A 15,019-nucleotide genomic window follows, 5' to 3' on the forward strand; every position below is an offset into this window, starting at 1 on the left:
CATAAACGCCGACTAAAGTCGAGAAGGTGAGAGAGAAGAGACGCAGTAACAAATAGCCGCTAACGAGTGAAGCTAGCAAGCCTCGAGAAGCAGCGCCTAAAAATGACCGACACCGAGTTGATCTTGCAGGAACTAAAAGGGTTTCGCCAAGAAAATAAAGAACAATTAGAGACGATAAAAGAAGAAATTGCTAAGATAAACACAAGAATGGAGGAGGTGGAGGGGCGTATGGAGAAGGCAGAAGAAAGGATTCAAAATACGGAGGAGGTCATCACGGCTATGCTAAAGCTACACGCTAAGATGGAGGACAAACTGACGGATCTAGAGAGTAGATCCAGACGCGAAAATATAAGGATGTATGGGGTACCGGAGGGATCCGAGAAGGAATCGACCATGATCTCATTCGTCGAAACCCTGCTACGCCAAGGTCTTGAGTTAAATGAGGACACCCCTGAACTTCACATTGAAAGAGCTCATCGGTCAGTGGGACCGCAGCCACCAGCCGACATTATTATCCATCATTATTAAGTTCTTAAGCTTCAAAACTAAAGAGATGATACTCCGCAAGGCCTGGCAGAGGAAGGGGTTTGAATGGCACGAAAACCACATAAACCTGGACCATGACTATCCACCACTCATACTTAAAAGAAGAAGAGAATATACAGAGATCCGCAAAGTTTTGAAGGAAAACAACATCCACTTCCAGACCCTCTTCCCCGCGAAGCTGCACGTTCGATATGAAGAGGGAACCAAAACTTACGATACGGCAGAGGAGGCATCAGAGGACCTGCTGAGACGAGGCTTCACCGTGTCAACCATCAAACCTCCGGAGACACTCATGGAGAAGGTGCAGCAACTGTCCTGGACGAGAGTGGAGAGACGAGTGGCGAGAGGCGCATTCAAAGCCGGCCGCGGTGCCGGCTACAAGGAGAAGCTGCGAGCCTTCAGGAGAACATCTGCGGCTCCCTCCGGGACCTAGCGGATCCTTTCCAAACTAACGACGGCGGGACGAACTGTGAAACATCTTCAACCAGATCCGTAGCTAGTGGTGGAAACTAATTATAGAATAATCCGGTTTGATCGGGACTTTTTCTTTTTTTTTTTCTTTTTTCCCGACATGCGACTGTGGCAGGTAAGGGCCCCTCCCTCCGGTCGGAGGAGGGGGAGTTTTCCCTTCGAACCCCTTGTGGGGAATCAACAGGGTCAGGTTAATAGACCCCTACCTAGGAAGTTACATGGACACACACTGTTCAGTTTTATGTTTATTATGTTCATTGTTTGTTCCCTGCTGGTTCTCGTGGGGAGGGGGAAATGCACCCGATTTCTGAGTAAGATGGAGGGGAATTCACATAGATGCAAAATGGATCTTTAAAAGTAGCATCTTTTAATATAAATGGAGTACTCAATCCAGTTAAGAGGGAAAGAATCTTATCAAAATTAAAAAAAGATCAAATACAAATAGCTTTTTTGCAAGAGACGCACCTAAACGAATCAGAACATGTTAAACTAAATAAACGAGGATTTAAGCATGTTTACTTCTCCTCACATGGATCAGGGAGGCGAAGAGGAGTGGCGACCCTCATATCCAAAGCTGTAAATTACGAGCACATCTCAGAATATAACGACAATGAAGGAAGATTTGTAATGGTTATAGGAAAAATAGAAGGAATGGTGATAACTCTCCTTAACGTGTATATTCCACCTGGAAGTGACTGGTCCTTTTATAAACAAATAGTCGATGTAATGACAACAAAAAGCAAGGGGATTCTGATATGTGGTGGAGATTTTAACATCAGACTAAATCCAAAAATTGATTCATCAAATGGGAAACCCGATACAAAAAACATTAGCAGGAGATTAAATACCTGGATGAGTGAGCTGGGGCTCGTAGACGTTTGGAGAGAAAGAAACCCAAATAAACGAGATTATTCACACTACTCACACGCTCACAATGTCTACTCCCGCATAGATTACTTCTTTATGTTCAAGGGAGATCTTTTTAGGGTAAACAGCTGTGAAATAGGACCTAACACTCTTTCAGATCATGGGCCTATATACATCTCAATCCAGCTGAATAACAGGAGAAGGTCCACTGTGTGGAGACTGAACTCTAACATTATGAACAAAACTGAAATCAAGGATAAACTAAAACGTGAAATTAACTTATATTTAGAAAAAAACGATAACGATGAAGTGACTCCTCCTATAGTCTGGGATGCTTTAAAAGCAGTGATTAGGGGTAAAATCATATCCATAACATCATATGAGAAAAGAATCAGAGAAAATAAACTGCAGGAATTAGAAGAGGATCTGAAAAGACTACAGAGAGAACATGCAAAGTCTCCCAAAGGTGACAATACCAAACATAAAATTAAAAAACTAAAAAAAGAAATAGAAGAAATAAACACTCATGAAATCCAAAAAAAGCTTACTTTTATAAAACACCAATACTATGAGACAAATGGAAAATCCCTGAAACTTTTATCATATAGGTTAAGAAAACAACAAGCCAACAGAACTATACACAAAATAAGAAACAATGTAACAAAGAAAATAGAAACTAATCCAGAAGAGATCAAAAACTGCTTCCAAAAATACTATAAAACACTATATACCCAACCAAATACAAGCAGCGACAGCCAGATCAATACCTTTCTGGAAAAGATCAATCTTCCAACGATCACTGACGAACAAAATAAGAAATTAATATCCAAAATTACAAAAGAGGAAATTCAATCAGCAATCAAGAGAACCAAGAAGGGAAAATCTCCAGGGACAGATGGATTCACTACAGAATGGTACAAAGTTATGCAAGACCAATTAATTCCTATATTAGAGAAAACATTCAACTGGGTTTTAGAAAATAAAAACATTCCCCCCTCATGGCGAGAGGCAGTGATTTCAATCATACCAAAGGAAGGGAAAGACAAGTTGGATTGCGGGAGTTATCGCCCTGTAAGTCTCCTAAACAATGACTATAAACTTTTCACCTCCATATTATCAAAAAGAATAGAAGTCATATTACCAGCTTTAATACACAAGGACCAGACTGGCTTTGTCAGACAAAGACAGACCCAAGATAATATCAGGAAAACATTGCACATTATGAGAGAAATCACACAGCAAAAACTAGAGGCGTTGGTATTAAGCCTAGACGCAGAGAAAGCATTTGATTCGGTGGGATGGTCGTTTTTATATAAAGTGCTCTCAAAATTTGGATTTCATACAACAATAATTGACACATTTAAATCATTGTATAGTAAACCAACGGCTAGAATTAAAATTAACGGAGACCTGACAAATTCATTCATCTTGGAAAGGGGAACGAGACAGGGGTGTTGTGCGTCGCCACTTCTCTTCGCCTTGTTTATTGAGCCCATGAGCCAACTGATCAGGCAGAGGCCGGATATAAAAGGGGTTACAATGACATCTGGGGAGCAAAAACTATCCTTGTTCGCTGACGATCTATTGATAAGTATAACACAGCCCACACAGACTATACCAAAACTGATGATGTTGCTCGAAGAGTTCAGTTTAATTTCTGGTTATAGAATAAATATAAATAAAACTCAGGTATTAATATTTAACTATGATCCACCGCCTTCAATTAAAACTGTGTACAATTGGAATTGGGAGGCTGAATCTATCAAGTATTTGGGTGTTTCACTACCGAAAGACCTCTCAAAACTGTTTGATAAAAATTATGGACCACTAAATTTGAAAATAAAATCAGACTTACATAGATGGAACGTTATTCCTTTTTTAAGTTTAAGCTCCCGGATAGAATCCATCAGGATGAACATCCTTCCACAGATGCTCTACTTATTTCAATGTCTACCAGTCAAAATCCCACCTCAACAGTTTTTAGAATGGGATAGATTAATAGCGAGGTATTTATGGCAGGGTAAAAAGGCCAGAATTAAGTTTAGAACTTTGCAATTAAAAAAATAAAAGGGTGGGATGGGCCTTCCCTGTTTACAGGAATACTATCATGCAGCCCAGCTGAGACCTTTAGTCTGTCTCTGTTCACCATCATACACCGCAGCCTGGAAAGAAATAGAAGGCACGACAATAACAGGAATCCCAATAACAGCCCTTCTTTATGATTATAAATTACAGGAAGAACAGCAGATCCCAGACGACTCCATAACAGGTAGTTTTTTCAAGTCCTGGCAGGAGTTGGCTAAAATTTGCAGAATAGGAGACCCGTCTAAAATCATGAGGTGGTGTGCCTATGATTCTGATTTTGCACCAAATAGACTGGATGACAGATTCAAACTATGAATCTCTAAAGGATTAACTTCCTACTATTCATTTGTCCACAAAGGGATATTTCAAAGTTTTGAAACCTTACAGAAAGATCATAAACTGGGAAAAGAGGATTTCTTTAGGTACTTGCAGGTGAGATACTATTTCAACAGTAACCTTAAAGAGGTGCTGAAAAAGAGCGAGTCAAGTTTCATGGAGGCATTTTTATCACTAATTAAACCCGGATCAGACGGCAAAATCATCTCCAAATTATATAAGGCCATACAGCTGTCTAAACAAGAGAATACAGAATACATTAAGAGGAAGTGGGAAAAAGAAATTAAGGTTAAAATCTCACAAGAGAGCTGGGAGGATGTTTGTCAATTGCAGTGGGTCTCGACCAGATCAAACACATGGCGGGAGTTCGGCTGGAAAAACATTTTGCGATTTTTGGTTACACCCATTCAGAGACGATATCAAAACAATGGGGACGCCTGCTGGAGACTCTGTGGGTCTGAAGGAGCGAACCACTTTCACATTTTTTGGGACTGTCAGGTAATAAAACCATATTGGGAAGAGTTCCACAAACATATTGAAAATATATTCAATGTAAGTATTCCATTAAAATGTGAAACATTGTACCTGGGAAATCTACAATTGGACACATGGACAAACAAAGACAAAAAACTTCTGGCTACACTACTGGTTGCCAGTAAGAAGGCCATCACGAGGAAATGGATGAAACCAGACCCACCCACTATTGATGAATGGATTGAAATTGTTTACCAGATTTATGTGATGGAAAGGATCTGTTTTTCCCTCCAATTAGACAAAGAAAAGTTTTATAAGATTTGGTCCAAATGGACTGAGTACGTGAAACCAGTTAGATCCGACTTCATTTGATTGTTATTCTGAAATATGTCTTGCCCTCTAATGTCTTTGTGGTTTTTATTACTCGAGGTGGTGCAATCCCCATTACTGTTTAATTCTGTTCATTTTTTGTTATCTTTACAACTACGTTAGTGATATTCTGTTAAAAATACCAGAAAGGCAACACGGACAAAATCACTTGATCTTTCTGCTTATATCTTTAGTTATAATCTTGAATGCTTGAAGCTGTGATTACTGATGTAATGGAAATCTGTCTTTCTAAATAAAAAATTATAAAAAAAAAGACACTGGGGACGCTGCCTAAACAGTCCCAGACATTGACTAGTACGCTTAATATTATACAGTAGTAGCCATTCAAAATCTCCCCACTTTCCTTGATGGGTCCATGGCTGGTCCCCTACAGTTCCTATTTAAACATCAATCTTTGTACTAAAATATTCTATTTTAGTAATAACAGCTGTATTAAACATAAATGTAAAATGAGTTTTAACGGGCCCCCAGGAAATTGGGGCCATAGGTAACTGCCTAGTTTTGCCTAATGATAAGTCTGCGCCTGAGCTTATTTAATTGGCTACTGGTTTTTTTGTATCTCACCAGCGTTTATCACACACGCACAATCTCTCTCTCACACACACACGTCAGGTACGTAAAGATATGTGTTGCCCCTTGCAATGATGTAATTCAGACAAAACATATGAGAGTATAGAGTGGTGTGCAAAAAGACAGATTTCAATTATGACCTTTAGCGAAATATTCAGTTGTTTTTAAAAGCCTTTAATTCTGATACTAAAATCAATTTAATACGCATTGCTCAATGAAAAAAATTAACGCTTCACAGCCATTCACTTGATTATCGCTCGTCTCTGAGAAAGAGAAAATGAATCAATCAATCTCTGCTCTGACTCAGTACGCCCCCTTTCAGTGCAGCAGAGTACTGCCCTGCCTAAGCGTGATGGAAAATGGATGGATTAAGACATTAGCCAGACTGGAAATCAGGGTATATAAACATAAAAATATATATGCAAACATTATATTTCAGCGAACCAGCAACAGGTACGCACCAATTGCATTCATCAACCCAGTTTGTGATGGCTTGCGCAATTGGAGGTGAGGTGAGGCTCCTTGTATTTGATCAGGAAATAGCAAACAGCAGCAAACCATTTGAAAACAAACGATGCAAAGAGCAGCATTACCAATTTAGCGCTTATGTCGCTATATTTTGCAACATTTCAGACACCTCTAGCGCCTAGCTCCAAATCTAGCAACGTTTTTCTGCTACAGGAGACTTTGGCGACAACATCTAAAAGCAGCGAACTCTGCTCTCCAGAGCGAGTAGATTGGTAACCCCGCCTCCTGCTCTCCTCTATCTTGTCTGCTGTCATGATTCATGCAGCTATTATTTCATCCAAATGAAAAATGGAGAACAGAGAAGCAGATCATGGCTTGTCTACAGTGAAAAGAAGGACTGGGTTATTTACTTTGGCCTTTTTTGGAAACAAAGGAAGGAGCAATCAGCTAAGTGAGCTTAGTGCTTGGAAAAAATCTTTCATTCCTTTAGAGACAGCATGAAAAGTCAGCTGAGTACAAAACATAGAGAGGAAAACAAGAAGAAAAGGGACAAGAAGAGAGGGACACAACCTAGAACAGATAATAGATGTCTATTCTATTAACATTTTTCTATCTGTATAATGGGTCTATTTTATGTGTTGTCTTCTCAAATAAAAGGGCCCCCTGTCGGTCTTTGCCTAGGGCCCCAAATTTCCACCCCTCACCTGCCTGCCTTGACCGCACGACCCTGGTGATGTCACAGATGTATCTCTGAGGATTCTTGAATCTGTCCAGGTAAGCTGGGTGGAATCATCTTTGACAATTACTCGCTGGTCTAAAGCAAAGCACAGGGTCAGAACCTAGAGAGCAGAGACAGGCAGAATGATCAAAGGGACAAACCAGAGTACAGAATCCAGGGGATCCGAGATCCAGAAACAATCCAGAGGGCAATTCAAGAGCAGGGTATGGCAGAGAAAGAGATCCAAAAACACACTATGACAGGTCTGATAGGGATCAGGCAGTCTCAGAGATCAGTCAGGCAGAATCAGGTCAGAATCAGGCAGATAGACAGATAACAGGAACGCTGGATTAAACTCACCAATGGCTTGTAACAATCTGGCACTAGTGACTGGTCTGAATGATGAATTAAACCAGTACTAGTGCCAAGAATCATAACAATATTGGTATAAAAGTTTTGACTCCTGCTAAGCTAACAAAGTGATGCCAGACAAACAACAGAGACAGATGTCTTTCATTCACATAGTGTGGGAATGTTGTTCCTATGTCCATCACCAAGCTATAATGAGCAGGTTTATTTGTACCTAGAGGATATGAAATGGGCTCTTCGTCATGTTATACATTCATACCATAAACCTAATTTAAACAGGAGTGGAACCACATCCTGCTCTAGAGGAGTCTTCCCTCTGATTTCCAAAGAAGGCTGAGGACAGCTGCTGCTCACCAGGAGACCAATGCAGGCCTTCACTGCACTGATAAGCTCCTTCTGATTACGCTCTTTCTGCCGCCATGCACCCCTCTGGGTCTGTCTCTTCGCTGACAGCACAAGCTATAGATTCCCTCTGCAGCCAGACGACTCCAGCTATTAATGGATTTGGATTTATTCCTGAGAGGGAGAGTAGAATGAGTTTGCATTGAAGCTAAATCTTCATTGGCAAGTTTCTGGTAAAACCTCCTGAGCTGTTTTCTGACAGATTTATTTTCTATTTACACGATCAAGCACAACATTATTATGAGCCTTTTGAAGCACCGATTCCCCTTGAGTTGGAGGTGTGCTGTGACTGTTTCCTGTTAGCCGTTCCTTTTTTAATGGCATTAGTAACCTTTGTTTTTTATTGAGTTTGAGGAGAAAAATGGGCAGCAAGAGGGAGGACCAACAGCCGAGGGTCTCAGGGAGGGATTTAAAACCCACTGTGTCGAGAACTAAGCTTTGCATATAATCACAGGCTCTAACTCTACACCACATATAGGCCCATTCCTCAAACCATTCTTGGTTTAAAGAGGGACACATTATTCTGTAAAAAGAGCCCATCTAGGAATACAATGTCTAATTAAACATATACATCTATGGTCTCAAATGCAAAACCCTTCAGGGCTGCTGTTCTGCAACTTTATGATATGTAACTTTCTCTTTACATCATCAAAAGCATAAAAGGTGCCGATGCTGTGTGAAATTCTGTTCCCTTAAAACATTCTGTTCCCTAGACTTTTCAAAGTATTTTTTTTCTATTGATGCTTCTATATGTTTAGGCTGCTGGAGGACATAGGGACCACTTTTCATTATTTTTCTTCATTCTATCTCTATTTTCCCATTTTGCAAATTTTCCACCCATAACTTTCCACCCTTTCTGTGTTTCTTGTCATAGTAGCTACATCTGTCCTGCCGCTGTTGGCTGTGTCTCAATGCTGGATTGAAATATAAGCAGTACTGCGGCCTGTTTTGTGTATTCCTGTTTCTCTTACTGTGACTAACTGAATGTGCTCTCTTTCTGACCCACTCACCCAATGACCATGATTAAGACATAAAAAAAAAAAAACAAATGAAATTGAATTATAAGATTAAATTATTTCGAAATATATTAATATATTTTTTTAGATGGGCAAGATAAAAATTTAGTCTTTAATGATGAGTAAAGCTGTTTCGTTCGTCGGAATGGTGGCTTATTTCTAGCCTGGGTGCCATTCCGAACTTAGTCCCGCCCACAAAGTTTGAGGTCGGGAAGTTCGGTCTGGCTCTGCTCCATAGTAGCGCGAGTATTATCGCCCACTGTCAGGCGATCCAATCAAATTGTCAGGGCGGGCTTTATACAATGATGGACAGATGACCAACAGTAACGTAATCAACCACGTGACCAATGCGCGCTTGGGTGACAACAATAATGGCTGCCGCTGGAGAGTTGAGGTGAGTAGATTCTGCTATTAGGTCTGTTCTAGAAGATATCGACAGCAAATTAATTTTAAAAGAGGAACAGAGAAACGCGATCAAGGCTCATCTTCTTATTCTAGGCGTGCAACTGCACGCTTTGATTTTTGTGGACAACAACTATGCCTCGCTTAACATACGTCACGCACTCCGTTGCTCTTATTGGTTGTAGGTCTATCGAATTGAGTGCAGAGGCATTTTTTTTCCTGGTTCGTTCGAAACACGCCCCATAATCACAGCTCTATGGAGCAGCATCAGACTCATATTCTGACTAGAATTGAGTAGGACTACGTCAGGCTAGCTTATTTCCGCCCTGGGGCGCAAAAAATCTTCCCCCATAGACTGCATCTGTGCGTGTCTGTGTGGCAGCGCACCTGGACTCCATTGGACTCTGAACCTGCCTGGGAGCTCTTGGATTCCTGGAAGCCTGGATCCTGCCTTATCTTTCTGTTCCTGCCTGATATATCTTCCCCTGACTCTGATCGGCTTCCTGCAAGTCCTCTGGGGCTACAGCACCGGGGACACTCTGGGTGACGCGCGCCGCGTCAGTTTGCAGTCCAGCGGCTGGATGGCGCTCCTTTCAGTGCTTGGACTGAACTGTTAAACCAGGTCAGTGATCCACTCTGATAATCGTCTTCTGTCAGAGGATCGTGGTCACTTACCTGTGTTTCTCCCACAAACAGAGTGTCTGAGCCTTCTGCAGTTGCCACGAGCCACAGATCATCAGCAGCTCCACTTTTGTTGCGTCTGTTTATGTCTTTGTTTTAATAAACGTTTTAAACTTTGTTACTGGCTGTCTCACCTTGTATACTGGGTCCGCCTGTCCCCGTTTTATGACAATGTGGCAACGTCACGCCAATCATCACTGGCATGAAGCAGGACCCGAGCAGATCTGGTACCTACACTGGCATACCTGACATGTAACAACCATACCATGCAAATGGTTGCTAATAACTACGCAGGCAATAAACACTACTGAAAATAAGAACAAATAAACAAATAAAAGGGGAAGAGGGGTTTCAGAGTCCAGGGTGTAAAAGGGGGTTGGTTTTTTTCGTGTGAAGTCATGGCTCTTCCTCAAAATGCGTTTTTTCCCCCTCCTCCTTTTGTTGCAATAATAATAGCTAATATTAGCCCATCCTGTATACACCGCTCCCGTCTCTATTAAATCTGAAGTGTCTATTCCAACAGTCAGGGACTCACCTGCAAGCAGTTGATAAGTGTTTGTGTTTGTGTAAGTTTTACATAATTGTGTAAGAGACAATGGTGAAAGAAGCATGGCTATTAATGTTGCTAACGCTACATCCAAATGAACACTCGGACACACAAGTCGAATTCTGGTCAGTACCTTCATGAGAATAAGAATGGAGGAATAAAAAGGGCTTCACATGAGCTCTATTAACTAAATGTTTTGTCTCTGTTCACTGTAGTCTATAAAGTGCCTTGAGATCACATTATAAATTTGCGCTATATAAATAAACTCATTTAAATTACTTTTTTATTCTTTATCCTTAAATTGATCAAACATTAATTTAAAGAAAATTGACAGTTGCATTGCATACATACCAGTTAATGATTCTTCTACACTTAGTATGTTCTTGTTCAGCATAATTTTTCTGCATTTCTTTGCTAAATGAACCCTTCTGTGTTTACTCTGCTGCATCAGAATTGCACTGTTCCTGTGACAGTTTATTCTTTGCACCATGTCATGCAAAACACTCACATGACTAGTACTTCCTGTGCAAGATATTGGTCACCTGACCCACCATCTTCAGGACTCCACAGCAAACACATGGCAAATGGCGGCCATCTTGGGAAGCGATTGTTGTCTTTGTTGTCGAATCACACCTACAGCCACATGCTCCCACAAGCACTTCACTTTAAAATATATGCATTTCCAGCTGCATATAAGGGACATACAATAAAATCTATCTTGGTAATAACCAATGTTAATGATTTTGTGAATGTAATAAATCAAGTTTATAACACAAATACCATAAAGTCCCTATTGTGGAACAATAAAGGGATTTTCTTTTCTAATAAATCAAGTTGTACCCTTAAAGTAGATGTGTTGTTGAGTTATATGACAGCTGTGTCTTCCTCCATTAGAATAACTCATTGACTAACTCTAACTGGTTAATCGATAAAATTTTGGGTATATTAGGTCTTTATTTGGAGGTTGACACCACAGCTTTTTCATAACATTTAATATCTTTAGATCAAAGTTGTCCTTCTTGACTGTAGAACAGTAAACAGCAAGCTTCACAGACAGACAGCTATCATTGGGGAACACTATTTGCACATTGAGGGTTGAATGTTTTTTGTCTATTTTAAGGGAACGTTTCAAACTGATTGTAATAATAAACACAGGCTTAAGAGTTTCTGGCTTAAGAAAATAAGAAAATCTCTGTGTTCAGGTTTTCCTCTAACATTTACATGGATAGTCATGTTTTCCCTGTGGAACATTGTTGACTTATAGCAGATGCTATGACATATAGTTTTTGTGGGGAAAGAGAAATGCTGAAACATCAAGCCGAAGGACCATCTTCCATTGGCCAATACCAGAGGTTTTGCTCAAACGCCCACTGCTGGAGCTACAGCTGGTAGCGTGGGTGGTGACTGGTCTGTTGGTCCCCTTACTAGTCCCATCTGGTCTCTCTTTGCCAGAACCAGGACTGCCTTCTTTCATCAATTAGGCCAATAATAGTTGCTCCATTGGACAGAATGTCTATGATCTCCCCAGGAACAGCGCTGACTCTTGGCTGCCTGTGACCTGTTCTGGTTCTCTGTTCTTTCTCTTGGATCGCCTTGAGTGGGTCCTGTTCAGGATATTTATGACCCGATGACTCCAGACTGGGAACAGCCACAACAACTGCCTGTACCGAGATGTTTTCCCAGTTTTTCACTCAGTGCAGTTGGGCGTGCGATCTTCATACAACCTCTTTATGGTGTATTCAGTGCGCCTTGTTAGTCAGTTGATCCCCAAAGTTTAAACAACTGTAGGTTCTCCAGTAACCCAATAAGATTTAATAATATATACAAATAGATCTTGATTTTAATTGTTTTTTGACAGCCAAAATGTTTATAAAACACTTTCATATGGTTTGGACACACATACATGCAAATACAACATTTCTTTTGCTTGCAATACAAGATATCTAGGCAGAGCTATTAAAAAGTATTTACATCTTATAGACTCCTTCTGTTTTCATTTTTTATCTCTTGAACCTTTTTAGATCATTAAAACACGTCAGATTAAGATGACCTGAATTTTTAAAATATTTTTCAATAGATTGAATTAGATTCTATTTTTAAATGTATCTTTTGAGGATATAAATTAATCTTGGCCAACGACTCTTTCTAGGAAAAGGAAATTGCCTCCTATACCTATTCCAAAAAGAAAGTTAAAAGTTTGAAGACATTTTGCTTCCCATCCAGGAAGCTTTATCAACTCAAAATGTAAGAAACGGTGTTGAGTTCGAGGCTCTTATACAGTAGACCGTTAAAAACTTGGATTTGTTTTGAAAACATGCAAATTGAAACGGACAAAGAGGTCCACCCCTTTGGAATGGTGGTTGTTTGGCTTCTTTTGTTATCCTGCAATGCCCCATACCCTAAGTCTATGGGTATGGGGGGTCATTAAAGGGAATGTCATTCTTTTGAGGACCAGAATGTTGACATTTTGGACAAAGAAAATGGGTTGTTTGAGGGGGATGTGAAGGAAGCCATCTATGTTAATAAAGAAAAAACAACCTTAAACAGAGGAGGTGGACTCAGATTTCAGCTTTCAAAAACCTACAATGCAGAAATAGAGTTGACCCCTTCATGCTATCATGGCAGCCCCAACCCCTTTACAGGGGAACAGAAGACCTTGTCGGTTCAGTCAAGCCAACAATTCCCTTTAACGACCCCCCCGTTTCAGAGACATAGACAGGTATGGGGCATTGCAGGCTAACAAAAGAAGCCTAACGACCCCCATTCCAAAGGGGTGGACCCGTTCGCCTGGTTCAATTTGCATGTTTTCCATACAAAACAAAGGTTTTGTTGGGCTACTGTATAAAGCCTTGAACTCGACGCCATTTCTGACATTTTGAATTGGAAAATCTTCCTGGGTGGGAAGCGAAGCGTCTTCAAACTTGGAAGACAAAGTCCAGTGGATTGTTATTCTTTCTTTTTTGGAATGAGTATGACCCGGATGACTGAGAATCTTCCCCCTCCTATACCTAATACCAGGTTGTAAGTGTAGCCATCAGGTGTTTTAAATAACAGAGTAAATCATTTAAATGGTCTTCAACTTGAGCCAACTTAAAACACATGGTTGAAGTCTCTCTTCCAGGATTTTCTGCTAGAGAGCAGAACTGATGCTGATCCATCGATTACAGCAAGTTCTCTGCCCCTCAGCATCACTTTACCACCACCATGTTGGTCTGTAGCTATGATGTTCTGTTTCTTCTAGGACTACATCCAAATAGGGATAATTATTTGACCCCTTTATAAAACATAAAATCATAATTTAGAAATAACTTTTCGTGTTTCCCCAGGTTTTCTTGCTCTCATATGAAATCTTGATTGATCACATGAAATCGTGGGAGAAAAAAATTAAGTAAACACTGAAGAAATCTCTAAGGGTTCACATACTTTTCTCAGTGCCCTCGCTAACTCTACCCATGCAATACTGACATTAGATATCAACCTGAAGCTGTTAACAACCTTCACTAACGTGCATCCATTGTGTTAATAAACACATTTTACAACAAAACAGACTAACTGCAGCTTCAGGAGGGAACAACAAACAAACACCAGGGGGTGGAAATTAGCATCAGTGGATAAATGGAAAGATAAATCTGAATAATGGACGTGATTTCCTGCTGTTGGGAAAAGCACCAAACTCTCTATGGAGAAGTCGACAGCTAACCTAAAGTTAATCAGTAGCTTTAGTGACTAGTTTGGTTTGCACAGTCGTAGCTTTGCTTTAGTTTAGTCCCTTTACCATGATGTACTTTTACTGTTTTAGTTATAAACACCTAAATTTTTTTACAAATTGTTACCAACTGATGATATAATGAATTCTTTTTCTAACCTCCATATTTTCTGTAAATTACTGTGACAGTTTGACTATATGAAAGCCACTTTCCCACTGAAAACCTGTGTTTTTCAAAACTGGGTTGACCCGCTAACAATCGGCTTTTGGCTCTTTACCCATTTGACCAAAAAGCCCAGTCAGACCCCCTGCTGGCAGCTCTTGACCACTGTCCCCTACCGATACGTATCTGATGTCTGAGGGCATCAGGCTGGGTGAGTGAGCGTTGATGATGTCGACAGTTCGATCGAAATCAGGGAAGTAAATAATGGAGAGCAAAATGGGCGGGAGCAAGAGCGTAGTCAGTATTCATTATTGTTTCGCTCTTTTATCCATCCCAATCCCTCTCACCAGAGCCGCTCCATGTTTATCGAATGTAAACAGAGTTGTTTCGGGTTGTTAGACTAGAAGCAACTGTCACGGTTTTTTGACATCCATACATTGCGCTCAGTAAGGACATGTAATTTAGGAGGTCAACCCAGCTCTGGTGTTCCCACAGCATGCCAATCAGAGACCGTAGATACGGATCAGTGAGCTGTTCCCACTGCCACTAAAACCCGATTGTTCCTGGTAGGGCTGCAACTAACGATTACTTTGTTAATCGATTAATCTGTCTGTTTTTTTACCTTAAAAGCAAACTGTTTGACTTTTTTTTGACAATCTTGGTTTAATTACTGCTTTAAGTGGGTTGCTCTGTTAGCTCAAGGCATGTTTTACAGTCTCTATACTCCATTTAACGATTAATTGGTTACTAAATTAGTTGACGATTTATAATCGATTGATCACAATTAATTCTTTCAGCCCTAGTTTCC

The sequence above is a fragment of the Cyprinodon tularosa genome, unplaced genomic scaffold, assembly GCF_016077235.1.
Source record: "Cyprinodon tularosa strain WSP-4 unplaced genomic scaffold, ASM1607723v1 ctg361, whole genome shotgun sequence".
NCBI classification, from domain to species: Eukaryota; Metazoa; Chordata; class Actinopteri; order Cyprinodontiformes; family Cyprinodontidae; genus Cyprinodon; species Cyprinodon tularosa.